The 15,946-nt window shown below is 37.2% G+C and overlaps 1 protein-coding gene across 3 annotated transcripts in view; it reads right to left on the bottom strand.

Moving 5' to 3' along the window:
- The window catches only part of hecw2b (HECT, C2 and WW domain containing E3 ubiquitin protein ligase 2b), a 59,011-nt gene that overhangs the window by 40,405 nt on the left and 2,660 nt on the right, over window positions 1-15,946 (bottom strand). Inside the window, exons 1-2 of one of the 3 annotated variants that reach the window (XM_042716974.1) lie at window positions 704-1,210; window positions 520-611 (exon numbers count right to left, since the gene is read on the bottom strand). The exons of 1 other annotated variant lie outside the window; for it this stretch is intronic. The gene's annotated coding sequence lies outside the window, so the exon portion shown is untranslated. Of the gene's footprint in view, window positions 1-519; window positions 1,211-15,946 lie in introns of those variants that run through there. One more of the 3 variants, XM_042716975.1, reaches the window with a different exon arrangement.

Raw genomic sequence — 15,946 nt, forward strand, 5'->3', positions numbered from 1 at the left:
AGAATGATTTGTTGATCTTGTTTTCCCTTTAATACATACCTTCCGCAATATATTTTTCAATTACTTCCAAAAAGTGTTAGGGACAATATCACCCTGGCAAAAAGTGGTGGAGACATGTCCCACCCGCAAATGACGCCTATGATGTTACATAATATTACTGTTTTCACTGTATTTGATCAAATAAATCAAGTAAATAAACTTCTTTAAAAAAAAAAAAAAGTTTTTGAACAGAAGTGTAATACTATTTCTTCTGGCAGTTTAGTTAACCATGTGAATACGCTGTTGTAAATGTGGCTGAACAAGTGTGAGCACTAAAAAAAAAAAATGGACAAGTGAGGCTGTTGAGCAGGAGTTGAGAAGGTCCCACTGGGCGGTCTCGGTCTGGTGCTTATATAACTGCCTGCTGTTCACTCACTCTCCCACACATCTCTGCTGCATTGTTTAAAAGTGTGGGAAATGTCACTATCAGTGAAAACGGGAAGAAGGGAGGTTGAGGGGTGACAGGTGAAGGATATTTACCTTTCAGCGAAGCAGACATGTTTGTACGCTTACTGTGAAGAGCGCAGGATCACTCATGCTGTCAAACAGAACACGCAAGCCCGTCTACTTGGCTGGATGTGGAGACATTAAAACCATGATTAAAGACCTTAAAAACCTCGCTTTTATTTCAATTATATTTTGATGATGATAATTAGAGATGCACCGATCGATCAGCCAGGGATCGGAATCGGCTGATTTTCTTTATGATCGGTGACCGTCTGTTCCACTCTGGAATTCCTGTTTCCCCTCGGGTTGCCAAGTCTGTGTAATAAACCCGACCAAATAGTTAATCAAACATTGCCCCAAAGTAGCCTAATTCCGAGGGTAAGAATTCTGGGGATTTGGCAACACTGCAGCATGCAAATACACCAAACACAACTGGATGTAAGGAAAGCAAAAAGGGACAATTGTCTTCCTACACTTCAGCATAGTAAAATGATTCTCACACTCCAGTTAATGTTCTATTTTTTTTTTATTCATCTTGCAATTGTTCCTTTGTTTTTATCTTATGTCCGAGTTTTTGCAGTATAAATTTTCCTATGCAAATTAGTGTAATCTGTCCGTGCTGACGTCCAAACTCAGGGCATAGGCTATTACTGTTTCCATATAGAGCAACAATACATTTGAACTAATATTCTATTTGATTAATCTGTTTACCTTCTTACTGATACAGTGGAATATATTTAATCTGAACACTTATTCAAACGTTATTTGTTTATTTTTTCACAAGAAAGCTTTGCATACAAGATGTAAGTGTGTTCCTATTTTATTACTGACTTTTTACTTGTGTTTTTCTTATGAAACTTTGCGTTGAAGAAAAGTAGATTTTTGTTTGTATGTGCTGTCAATTATATCTCTTAGGGAAAAAAATCGGAAATCGGTATCGGCAGTTCACACTAACAAAAAATCGGAAATCAGATTCGGCCAAGAAAATTGCAATCGGTGCATCTCTAATGATAATCTGTTGTATTTACCTAATCATCAGTCAACAATGATTCCCAATGACTAAATTACAAATTTCGTGTACATCAAAATACCAGCAAATCTAATTTTAAACAAAAATTTTCAAGCCTCCAAGCCTTTATGAACTTCTTTATTCTGCTGAACACAAAAGGAGATATTTTGAAGAATGCTGGTACATTCAATTCCACAGTATTCTTTTCCATACGGCTACCGTCAACTATTTGGCTACCCACATTCTTCAGTATATCTTCTTTTGTGTTCAACAGAAGACAGAAACTCATACAGGTTTGAAACAACTTGAATGATAATGATAATAATATTTAATACAGATACAGATTACATTCACCACAGCTTTTCAGACGTCACACTAACTCACTTGCGACATGTACTCACCGAAAGCATCAGATATTTCAGTTTTTTTTCTGTCCTCACCTTTTTTACGGCTAAAATTAGCCCTCGTCACAGTTACGCAAAGCTTCAATGAAACTTTTCATCATTACTTCAACAGCTCATCTGTACGCCGCTGTCAGAGCAAATCCTCAGAGGAGCGACTGCTCTATTTTACAACGGCAGACAGTGGAAAGCATTGTTACACGTAGCTCATGCGCATTCAAATGGTATGTTTAAGATAAATTAATCAAATTATCTGGCCATTGGTTAGTTTAACTGTTGGGAAACCAAATATTAGACCTTTATGGTTCTGGAAAGCTGGTGTAAACAGCATTTCAGGTCTTGTCCACAGTGGTCAAGAACTACCCAATTAGATGTCCAGTAAGAGCATGACAAAATCTGAAATCGATGATACCACAATAATATACAACAAAGTGTCAGCTGATTCAAATGCAGCACTCTCTACAAAGCAGTGGGAACTTCTGTTACCAATAGTAACAAAACACACAGGCCCCTATGCGTTGACGTTTTAAATGCAGCAACTATTTTATTTTCAAAATGCAAAAAGAAGGGATGTGCACTGCATAATTTCAAAATCGACTACGCTCACTTTAAAGGTGCTGTATGTAAGATTTTGACTCTACTAAAGCATAAAAATACCATAATATGTTTGCAGATATTTAAGAAACGTGCTAAGTTAACAAATTTGTTTATCTGAAAAACAATGCTACAGTCAGTTATTCTCCTTTGAAAATGTGTGTTCTGGGCCGGAATGTCGGTCTCTGTTTTGGTTTGTGAAACCCGCCCACCGCCAGTTTACCCAATTGTATTTTCGGCCAGTTGGCGGTAAAACACAGCGTATGCCATTCCACTAATCGTCAAGTGCACTCGTTCCTGTTTTTGTCATTAATCTGGCAACCTGCGTGTGCGTCAAGTCTGAGGAGGAGGGGCCGGGCGAAAAAAACCCTCTCCGATATTTTGAATTTGGACTGCAATACCTAGTTCAACCACTCGGTGCCAATCCTACATACAGCACTTTTAACATCCATGGAAGCTTCACATTTCACAAAAGGTTCCTTATAGTGGAAAACAGTTCTTTACATGCCTAAAATGTTCTTTCGATGTTGTTCTTTGGGAAAACAAAATGGTTCTGCTATGGCAGAAAAGCTCAAACCAGGGCCAGTGATGACCTTAGATTTGGCCTGCCATGTCATAACACAAGAGGAGGGAAGAAACATGGGAATAAAACATGCTACTGAAGCATATTTTCATTTCTAATTTATATTTTTATTTTATTTTAACTTAATTATTTTAATTAATTTTTTAATATTTTTTTTGCATTAATTTATTTTTCAAATTATTTATTATTATTATTATTATTTTTTTAATATAATACATTTTAATATAACATAGCTGGCTATGATGCAACACGTTTGGCCCATGGCCCTCAAACAAGTTTTATTTTATTTTTTAAAGGGGTCATCGTATGCCCACAAAGATGGTACGACTCTATAGTGTCTTCATGAAATATCTGTAACATACTTCGGTTAAAATTCCTCAATGGTCATGTAAATTGAAGATGAACGAAGGACTTGCGGGCTTAGAATGACAGATTACAGATGAGTAATTAATGACAGAATTTTCATTTTTGTGTGAACTATGCCTTTAAAGATGGAACAAACACTCAAATGTGTATTTTAAAGCAAAATATCCTAAAATTTGCCAGTTCATGAAAACACAATGTTTTTTTCCCCTAGTGATCTACATTAAAACACAACAATTATCTTTACAAATACACATACTGATGAGTACTGATCCTTCAAATATTCTGATGCAGTTCCATCATCCCTCTCATGGAGCCTTTCCTTTCCTCTTAAACTCATCAATTAGTCTCAGATTGCTCTGAGAGCATCACAGTAGGTGTTGGTAGCAGGTGAAACTAAATAGGATCAAGAGGAGTTTCACACTACCAGAGGAGCTGACAGGAAGTGTTAGATATCTCATTCATTATACTCCTCTGATGTGCGCGCTTTATTTGATGGTCAGCAGGATATCTTCACACCAGAGCGCTCCACGCTGAGGATACAATCAGAAGGGTGAAGTTTTAAGGAAAACTAGGTCAGTCATTTTCCTGATGTCCCACGCATACCAAAACTACACAGAGCAGGACTCTGAATCTATTTATAAACATGCCACATTTACGAAGTCCCTGGATTTGCTTTAAACACGACAGTCTGTCAGTGAAAAACAAGCAGTGTTGCTACAGATATTAAAGCTGTTTGATTAACTACATTTCTCAGTCATGACGTAACAGCACCACTATTTGTTCAATCGTGTGACTAAACACTCCAAATTCTACAATGTTGACACTTTACATGCCTAATCTAGTTTAACTTTTTTGAAAAGCTTTATGCTTTTGAACAAAATATGGTGATTGTTTAACATTACTTTTACCATTCCTACAGTATGTATGAAGTTATGAAGTAATAGCTTCAGTAATAATACTATGTATCATATAGCTTAACAACCTACTTTCTCTAAGGATGACTTCAACCTAGCTACATTTTTTGTAGAGTAGGGGCAAAGACAATTTCATGCGGTGGTCATCTTGGAAACACAAACAGGTAGGTAGCAATAGTTTTTGGCCACTATTATTTGCCTTTATTAAAAAAACAAAAACCACAAAAGCTATGTTTTCAGTAGTTTGCCCAATAATGCAAACCAGAACAAAGGTCAATCTCCCCATGCAAGACTTCCGATTAGTTTCTGATAAACTAACCAGTGTATACTTCAGCTCATTGACAACATGTCTGCTTCCACATGCGAAGCTACTGTATATGCTAGCATGCTAACTGGCACACATACAGTAAGTGTGCGGCTGATCGCTGGGCGAGGATTAGCGGGTGAATGGGTGGATTTAGCAGTGACAGAACTCTTCTATTAATCCCTGTATTACCACGCCAGTCTCATCTCATTTCTGTGGTCTGATCGGCCCTTCCTCCATCTCTCTTCACAAACACAGCTGCACAGACTCTACTCTGCAGCCATCTCATATTTTATCTCTGCCTCCTCCACCTGTCCTACTGAGATTTTTCATTATGCTGTAATTTTTTCCTACCATGTTTTTCCTAGACTACACAGCATATGTCTCTCTTATCTTTTTGGATTACTATAATTCCCTTTATCTTTCTCAAATAATAAACAGCATATCCTGCTTTCTATTGTGCATTACTATTGCAAATTTTAGGAATGTATGTCTAAATATACCATATGCATCCAAATAGCTAAAAATTGCTTGTACTTGTAAAACATGACGTGATGAAGCTAGGGGTAGTGTTGTTGCTGTTAAATAAAACAAAAACTATTAAAATAATTTTAAGTAATTGAAATTAACCTGAAAGAAATAAATATCTAAATATTAGATGAAAAAAAAAGAAAAATAATAATAAATAAAATAAAATAAGGGCTAATACTGCCTTCGCAAGTAACTGAAAAAAGTACTAAAATTATTAAAAACTAAAATAAAAAATAATAAGTAAAGCTGTGTAGAAATATTAAAAAAAAAGAAACTAATAAAATGAAAAAGCTTATGAAAAAAAATACAAAAAATATAAAATTAAAACTGAATATATATATATATATATATATATATATATATATATATATATATATATATATATATATAAAGGTAAGTCAAATATGTAAAAAAAAATGTATAAATAAATAAGTAGTGTGTAAATAATATAGTAGCATGTAAATAATTATAAAATGATCTTTTAATTAGTGTCTGGCCCAAGTCTTATTCTGGAAGCTAGATATGATATATGGCTCCCTCCATGAAATTAAGTTTTGTCATTCACAATGACAAAAGTCCATTGTTTTGTGGTCTGAAGCCCTGCTGAACTAATCCAGATTTGGCTCAAATCCAACCAACAAATCGCTCTCAATCACTGAGAGTAGAGATTAGTCAAAGATTTCAACTATAAGCTAGCCATTAAGGAATTGGGGAAAGGATGAATACAACAGATCGTTTTCTCTATAAATTCAGTATGAGGTGAAGCCTTTCAAACAGCTTTTTTGTCTAGCATCACAAGCAAAAGAGACCACTGGCAATGCAACAAAGTCCATTCCTATGGACACAGAGTGTTCAACTGGAGCATGTTTATGTTCCTATTTTCAAATTTGTCTGAGACTAAATACATTTAACACCACATTTTCACTGAATTTCATATTTACAAGTTGGGAAGTAATTTTGATGTCAGCCAGGTGCACTCAAATCACTTTATTTGGAGCAAGATACTGTAGCAATGTACCTTTTCTACAAAATAATTCAAAGAAGTTCTACTTCTATAAAATGATATAAAGAATGTAGATAAGGTGTGTTGTACAATGTTGTCATATTTCATAATTAAGTTTGTTAAAAACTAAAAAAAAAAATAACATATATAAAAAAAAATAACAAGATTTGTAAACTTTTTAATGATTTGTAAACACATTAGGCGTGGCATATGTGACGGGACGAGCCAACGACAGACACAGTGGGCGTGGCGTCAGGCCTCGGAGAGGTTTTTATTTAACAGAAAAACCAAAACAAGGGGGAATAAAGTGTCCAAAAGGGGAACAGTGTCCAAAACAACAGGGAATCTGGTGTCCTCGTCGTGCTGCGGGGTTCGTGGGGGTCTGGCAGTGTTCATGGAGGAAGGGTCCAGGTAAGGGGCGGAGAGTCCGGCGGCCGCACGCGCTCCCCTCTTCGGTCCGGGGCGCGAGGGGCGGCGGCTTCTTCTAGCGGCTTCATCCTCCTCGCTGGCCGCGGCGCTTGCAGGGGATGGACGGCCCGGCATCCTGGCCCGACGGCCGTGTAGACGGGTGCGGTTCTCGACCGGACCGCGGGTCCGGCAGCTCACGTCTCTGGTGGCGCGGGAATCCCTCAACGCACCCTTCCTGGACCCACGAGGACACCAGTGTGCATGCACGGGGAAAGAGACCGGTCTCCCGAGGAGAGGCGCGTTGGGCTTTTAAACAGCGGCGGTGATGAGGCTCCATTTCCTTCAGGTGTGCCCCATCACACGCCGCCAGCCCTGACTCGTCCAGCGCCCCTCCTCTCTCCCACACCCACTCCTATCGGGAGCCTGGTGAAGGGCGGCGATTTAGGACGGGGTGCCGGTGATTATCAGGGAGGAGGCAGCTGACTCGTCACATTCCCCCCCCCAAGCGACATCCCCGTCCTCAGGGCGCCGCCCACACGGGAGTGCTACCTTCCTCAACCAGGCCCCAAACACGGTCGGAGTGGGGCGGGGCGGGGAATCCTCTCCGGGCAGTCCTCCCTCTCCCTCTCGCAGCGCGCAGGAACAGGGACAGAGAAAACGGGATTTAGTCGACAGCCTCAACCAACCACAGGGTAAAATGACCGTAAAAGAGAAGTCACTTACCCCTTTGTGTGGTTGGGAGGCCGTCTCCTCCGTTCCTCCGTCCCAGTCCGGGTACGCGAACTTATGCAAACGAGAGGGAGTGACGTCATCAGGTGTTTCCCAACTGCGCTGTCTAGGCTCCGCCCTGCCCGCATTCTCCACCACTGTGACGGGACGAGCCAACGACAGACACAGTGGGCGTGGCGTCAGGCCTCGGAGAGGTTTTTATTTAACAGAAAAACCAAACAAGGGGGAATAAAGTGTCCAAAAGGGGAACAGTGTCCAAAACAACAGGGAATCTGGTGTCCTCGTCGTGCTGCGGGGTTCGTGGGGGTCTGGCAGTGTTCATGGAGGAAGGGTCCAGGTAAGGGGCGGAGTCCGGCGGCCGCACGCGCTCCCCTCTTCGGTCCGGGGGCGCGAGGGGCGGCGCTTCTTCTAGCGGCTTCATCCTCCTCGCTGGCCGCGGCGCTTGCAGGGGATGGACGGCCCGGCATCCTGGCCCGACGGCCGTGTAGACGGGTGCGGTTCTCGACCGGACCGCGGCGCTCCGGCAGCTCACGTCTCTGGTGGCGCGGGAATCCCTCAACGCACCCTTCCTGGACCCACGAGGACACCAGTGTGGATTGCCACGGGGAAAGAGACCGGTCTCCCGAGGAGAGGCGCGTTGGGCCTTTAAACAGCGGCGGTGATGAGGCTCCATTTCCTTCAGGTGTCCCCCATCACACGCCGCCAGCCCTGACTCGTCCAGCGCCCTCCTCTCTCCCACACCCACTCCTATCGGGAGCCTGGTGAAGGGCGGCGATTTAGAGACGGGGTGCCGGTGATTATCAGGGAGGAGGCAGCTGACGTCACATACTTATATTAAATATACATATATATCTATATATATATATATATATATATATATATCTATATATATAATATATATATAATATATATAATATATATATATTCACATTGGGCTTAAAAGAAAGTTTAGAGTTTCCAACTCAAAATTACAACATAGTGGTGGCTTTAATGCACATTCAACTCATAAATAAAAAAAAAAATCAACATGACTTTAATGCACCATTAGAATTCACATTCATCTGTGAATTCCACATTTAGGAATTTGAATGTTTTGGCCTACAAAACTATAATGCATAATATAACGAAAATCATATGTTGCCTTTGCAACTAACTGAAAAAAGTTGTAGTATTAAAATTACTAAAATTGGTTATAAGTTACAATATAAAAATTAGCTATAAGTTATCTAGAAATAGTTAAAAGCACATGGTAGAAAGGCAAAAACTTAGGCTAAAATGTAAATTATAAAGTAAAACTGAACATCTAAAAAAAATCAAATAAATTGAAATATGAATAAATACTATAATGTTATATAAATAATACCAAGATAATACTAAAATTACACTAAAAGTGTTGTGGGTGGTTGAGGTGATTTCAGAAGAGTCTCTGGCCCACGTCTTTATGATACTCTGGAAACTAAATTATTATATAAATATATGTTATAAGTTATGTTGTTCGCAAGGTGAAAGCTCATTATTTTATGGTCGCGTACCATTAGAATTTGCATTTTTCTGTTGATTATATTTCAGGCCTTCAATGCCAAAATCCATCAAACGTAGAAATAAAACCTTTCAAACAATTGAACAAGTAACCATAAACCTTACCCTCCATCTGTCCAGTTAGTACAGTCCATACAACATCAGCTGCTGGGCACTGGACCACGCCAACATGCCTAAAGTAATGGGGAGGGCGATATCTGTCTGTGGCGCCTGACGCCTGTGGCTGTTACTCTGCCAGGAACAGTCAACTCACCTAAGATGCATTAGCTAATGATCTTACATCCTGTCCCTTCCTCAGAGCACTTCCTCCCAAAGCCGTTCAGGCAGCGGATGACTGACTCAGCGCTCCCGGTCTGAGGCAGCACGGCTAAATCCTGCCTAATGCCTCCACTGAGAGGCCTTACCTTTGAACCTCAGAGCACTCAGGCTAAACACTGGCCTGATGGGACGACACGCGCACCACGCTAAATGATCATCAATATACAGGCTTCATTATATGCATATTTACTTTGCTTTCCTTCAGAAAGATTCTCATTTAGGCAGGATAAGAAAATGGCAATATAAACAGATGTCATTTCAGAAAGATTTTCTGGGCTCAGCAATGTGAATGGCCTCATAAACTTAATAAAAATTACCATGGTAACCATACATTGTCCACCAAAATATTCTAGTAAAATTAAGTCACTGATATTACAATTTAAATAAAATAAAATAAATAGATACATACATAAAATCAAATTATAAAAACAATTAAAATTAAATAAAAAACTTAACTTAAACTAACCTAACCTAACTTAACTTAACTTACCTTAACTTTTTCAGAAAAAATTGCACTTGTAGTGGACTTCAAATCTTAAAAAATAAATAAATAAATAAATAAATAAATGTACTTGCAGATAACATAATATGAAGGAAATAAAAGGCCACTTAAGTGTACTTCAAGATGTTCTTCGACACACTTGAGTAAACATTTTAAAAAGTGCATTTTGTAATAATTTTCATTAAAAGGTTTTACTTTAAAGTACAGTTTATATCAGTTTTAATAATATTGTCAAGTTTCTAAAAAAAGTACAGTCATTTTGATGTGTTTAACAACATACTTAAGTATTGATAATAACTTTAACTGTAGTCAGTTATATGGCATTGAAAGTTAAAATATATTAATTGTACTAAATTGCTACTTCATCATTACAAATGTGTAATTACAAATTTAAACACATCTTAAAATTTTTGGTAACACTTTATTTTAAAGTGCCCTTGTTACATGTACTTACTATTATGATAACAATTAATTATGCATAATTACATGCAAGTAACCCTAAGTAATACCCAATCCTAACCATATAGTTAATTAATATTACTCAGTTCTTAAATGTATAATTACACTGTAACAAGGACACCTTAAAATAAAGTGTAACTAAATTTTTAATAGAAATGACATGAGCATATTTTAGTTTACCATTGATGCTTGTCAGTATTAAGCAGTACACTTTAACCATATTAACCAAGTCCTACTTATGTGGGTCAAAAACACTCTTAAGTTATTTTGACAGCATTTAATATAACTTGAAACTTTAACACATTTACTTAAGTGACCAAAAACATGACATTTAGTTTGCACTTGAATATGTTGTTAAAAGTACAGTACATTATTTCTGTAATAATAAGCACACTTTTTTTTAAGTATGCCAAGGTGTATTTCTTTTTCACGAGGGTTAGGATGAACCTATAGCTTAATTACAACAAATAAAAACTTGGTATCCAAAATTACTAAAACAATAGAACCTACATGTTTTTCACCTGTTATCAAGTCATATTACAGCAATGAGAGCAATCACTGTATAGTTATTCAAATAAACTCAGCTTAAAACTACACAGCAAAACAGCTACTGATGCTTTAGCGTCACATTTCCTGCCTGCATTTACATTTGTCAGGTCAAGTGTAGATAAGCTCGAGTTTGAGGAGCAAACATTCCCTCAAAGCAGACTAGCCCCCGCACAGCAACACCTCGTATCATTTCACTGTTTATTTATACAGCGTTGAGGGTGACGCTATTTATAGATGAGCCAGCACATCCCGGCCACTCAGATGCCAAAGCACTGACCCATATCTGAGACGGGTTTCTGCATGCCAGCTGGCGTTCGCAGCCAAACAATAGACTAATGTAGCATGTTCACACGCTTCCTAGTGGTACTAATGTCCATTTATTAATGCTTACTGTTATTATGAGTCACCATACTGCTTGCTTAGTGTGACAGAATGGATTTAACTCGTTTGTAAGACTTTTACAGATTTCTATCTGCTGCTACAACAAACCTCAGAGTAACTGTGAATTAGCAAACGACAAAGAATGAGAATAGAGGGCAAAAATACACAAATGAGATCTCTTTAATATTTCAGTTGCGGGGTTATTATAGTACATTAAAACTAAAACCAGTAAATAACTGAAACCATTAAATAAAAGCAATAATAAAGTTTAAATGGAGAAAAATGAAAGATAAAAACCTTAAACTTATTTAGCCTGTTGCCAATGCAACATTTATCATTTTTATTTAGTTTAACTTGATGCACTGAAATAACTAAAACTAAAACTGAAATAAAAATTAATAGAAAATGTTTCTTTTAATAATAATAATAATAATAATAAAGACAAAAACACAACGAAATTACTATAACTAAAATTTTAATTTAAAAAAGAAAATATAAAAATTAAAAACAATTCAAAATATTATTAAAAACTGTAACAGTATCACACTTATATTAAAATAACTGATCAGAAATAGAGAAAAAAAAAAATAGACTTTTGTTGTGAAAAATAATCTCACATTTGTTTCAAAAAAAGTAAAAAATGTCTCAAACTGTGCTCAGATTTGCCAATAACAAAAATTGCCAAGATCCAAAGTCAGATTTTAATATCAACTCAAACATTTCTAATTATATTTTGCAAATCCAATTATCAAGGAAATGTTTTCCACATTTATGTTATAGCTCCATACTTTTATTGTATGTCCACAGTTGTCTTGTTTGTGTCTCCCAAGCAAAACACCAGATTATTAATTATATACTATCATACAGATTATGAATATTTACCTTTGTAAAGCACTTAAATCACTTAAACTGGATGTTCAAAAAATTACAACCTGCTATTTCAACTGTGGGTTATTTTTAGGGTGACCATTCAGGCCATTTTTACGGGACACGTCTTTGCCAGGATTTCTATATTGCCTAAAATATCCAGGTTTTGCGCTGTGTAAACAAATGCAATAAAACAGTAATATTGTGAAATATTATTATAATTTAAAATAACTCTTTTCTATTGTAATATATTTTAAAATGTAATTTATTCCTGTCAATCAAATCAAAACACTCACCACAAAAACACCTTAAAAAAAATAAATACGACCTCACGTTGTGTCAATCACATTTACACACTGCCTCCAAAACTTTCGTCTGTCATAAAAAAATTCTGACAGGTTCGATTTTCTGCATTTTCGCGTCCATAGCAACCATTTTGATACGAAAGCATGACGAATATGAAAAACAAAAAACTTAGGAAAACTACACACTTAGTGTGCAAGGACCTTTAGTGCTGCTATGTCCGACAAGCTATGCTGCTCTCACACTACACGTTCTCACGCTGCAAAAAATACATTGCAGAGCATAGAGGAAACAGACAACATGCCAACAGACAAGACAGAGCAGGTTACTTTATGAATTTTGGTCATTTTTTTAAGGAATTCAAACAATATATACTGTTTTGTGGCTCTTTAATGTGTCGTGACAGATCGCTGTAGCATCTCAGTTCATGCGACATGTGAACCAATCATATTTCTTATTTATTTAAAACATGAAATAAACATAAATGAACATCAGGAGGTATTTTATTTCAACCGCAGAAATACATCAATACACACAACTTTTTTTTAAAGTTTAAGTCCACTGAAGTTATTATATTCTCCTGTCAGATTTGTTTGTTGGACAAGATGGCAGATTCTGCGTTATGATTGGTCAGATCGCCTGTCAATCAAGCTCTTTGTGAAGGGTCAATTGGCACATCTGGCAATCTGAGACAAAGCTCATACTTAACAGAAACATCCTAAGTCTTCTGAGCAACAACATTTCTCAAAGCCGATTTATTGTGCAAAAGCCCTCTGGCTGTAGAATAACCCCAAAGGCATTCTGACTTTTGACTAATAGATCAATAAAGGTCATCTAGGTTTATCAGACAAACATTTTGGCCCGTGTTGACGAATAAGGCTGAGAAATGCCACATCAGTGTGACCGCACTGTTTGGATGAACAATAGGCCATGATGCATATTCTATTTAGGGTACAGAGTGATGTAAGTTGTGTCTAAGTGTGTGTGTGAGTATGCATTCTGCTCAAGGAAACACCAGGAAAGAGCCTTGACTTCTTCCTGCGATTGCTCTGTGCACAAAAACACAAAGTCAAAAATAAAACACACAAATTAAGCTTACATGGTTAGCACAATGACGCAGGAACAATCACATACATTCTTCCCAGGATTCAACAGCAAACTGGATCATGTAAACATACAAATGCACAAAATTAGAAACCAACTAACAATGCATTTGATGCAAGGAATGTCTAACCTACACACACTTTCATGGTGATGCAAACAAGACGCCCACCCAGAAAGCCAAACAGACAAACATGCATTTTATTCACAAATCAATGCTAACATCAATGTTTATACCTTATCTTTACCTTCTTAAATCAAATATACCAGATATTGGTTTTAAAGCAGAATAAATCATCTCATGAGGCAACTGGCACATCTGACAATCTTAAAACGATCTCAGGTAAATTATCTCTTTTTTTTTGTCCCTGCTTCTTGTCTTTATATAACTGAGAGATTTGTTCTCAGCATAAGAAACAAGATATATAGTCAGACAATACAAACAAAATCTTGCATGCAAATTTTTGCCCTATAACCAAACAAAACAACCCATTTTTTGTTTTTAATAAAAGTATTGCTCACCAAGCAATCTGCATTTATTTGATTAAAAAAGACAGTAAAACACAGTCAAAAATAAAACACACAAATCAACCTTAATTAAAGTAATGTTAAAACAGTAATGTTGTGAAATATTATGACAATTTAAAAGAACTGTTTTACATATTTTAATATTGAATTACATATTTTAAAGTGTGATTTATTCCTATGATGCAAAGCTAATTTTCCAGCATCATTACTCCAGTCTTCAGTGTCACATGATCCTTCAGAAATCATTCTTATATGATTTATTGCTCAAGAAACATTTCTGATTATTTAATGCATCCTGTCTGAATAAACGTATTAGGCCTAATTTCTTAAAAAAAAAAAAAAAAAAAAAAACATAATATCTTACAGACCCCAAACCTTTGAATGGTAGTATATACTGTATCAGTACTAAAAGCCAATAAGCACTATAAATGTGTGACAGAGCAGCACCTGATTAGATGCCACACATGGATTCTGCAAGCTAATAAGGCCAAGTCAGGTCATGCTCATGAAACTCTTGCAGGCTTAGTTGGTTTCACCTTACATGACTTTGACAAAACACTTGACAAAGAACTGATAGGCAGAATGATGGAATTAAAATGATGGGACGTTGTAATGCCTTCATCACAAGGTTAGTTTGATCCATCAGTCAGAATTTCCTACAGTATTTCAAGGCCTTTCAGCAGCTCTTAATACCTGTTCCTGACTGTAAATGCTTCATCAGTGCATGCTATTCCAAATAAAAAATTATCTTTCATCGAAACATCCCATAAGACCACCTTCCTTTTCCGCTCACTAGAAGGATCTTACATTTTATTATTATCATGCGGTTTCATTTGAAAATTCAGAAACTTCACCATGTTACAGAAATAAAATTGCTTGTGAATGTCTAAACAGTATGCTGACTTCATCTAAAGTGTATCTTCAAATTGGATGGTTTAAATCTTATTTTACTAACCGTTCACAGTTCGTTTCCATGGGCGGTTTCAGGTCTGAGATTAGCCCTGTTTTTACTGGGGTTCCTCAGGGCTCAGTCCTGGGCCCTCTTCTTTTTAATATTTATCTGGCACCACTTGGACAGTTGTTGCGATCGCTTGGCCTCCATTATCACTTTTATGCTGATGATACGCAGATTTATATACACTCAAAGTCTGGTGAACATCTTGATGTTGATTTTCTGTCCGGCTGTGTTTCTGAGATAAAGGAATGGATGAGTACAAATTTTTTGTGTCTGAATAGTGGTAAAACTGAAGTTATGCTTATTGGTTCCCGTCATCAAATTTCAAAAGCTGGTTCCTTATCCTTGACTATTGATGGCTCTGTTTTGGCTACTCAAGCTAAAGTGAGGAATCTTGGAGTTATTTTTGATACCAGGCTCTCATTTGATTCTTTTGTCCAGAGTACAGTTAAATCATCCTTTTTTCACCTCAGAAATATAGCTAGATTACGCCCTATGCTAAATTTCTCAGTAGCTGAAAAGCTAGTGAATTCCTTTGTCATCTCTAGGATAGATTACTGTAACGCCCTTCTAGCGGGAGTCTCTAAATCCACACTTAACAAACTACAATATGTACAAAACTCGGCCGCTAGGATATTGACTGGGTCCAGGGTATGCAATCACATCACTCCAGTTTTGGAGTCCTTACACTGGCTTCCAGTCCGATTCAGAGTAGATTTTAAAATTATGATGCCGACATATAAAGCATTGCATAGCTTGGCCCCTTATTATTTATCGGAGTTGTTAACTTCCTATACCCCAACTCGGAGACTGCGTTCTTCACAATCCAACTTGTTGGTTGTTCCTCAAACACGCTTACGATCTATGGGTGACAGGGCCTTTTCTTCATATGCTCCTGTCCTTTGGAATTCTCTGCCTCCTGATCTTAGGGATGCACAGGGCTACGACATTTTTAAAGGTAGACTTAAGACTTATTTTTTTAAATTAGCATTTGATTGTTGATGTTACTTTTGTTGTTTGAGCTTTGTATTGCTTGTTGTGTACAGCGCTTTGAGAAGTTGCCTTTAAAGGTGCTTTATAAAATAAAGTTTATTATTATTATTTATTATCAATTGT

This window comes from Cyprinus carpio, chromosome B1, assembly GCF_018340385.1.
Source record: "Cyprinus carpio isolate SPL01 chromosome B1, ASM1834038v1, whole genome shotgun sequence".
In the NCBI taxonomy this organism is placed as follows: domain Eukaryota; kingdom Metazoa; phylum Chordata; class Actinopteri; order Cypriniformes; family Cyprinidae; genus Cyprinus; species Cyprinus carpio.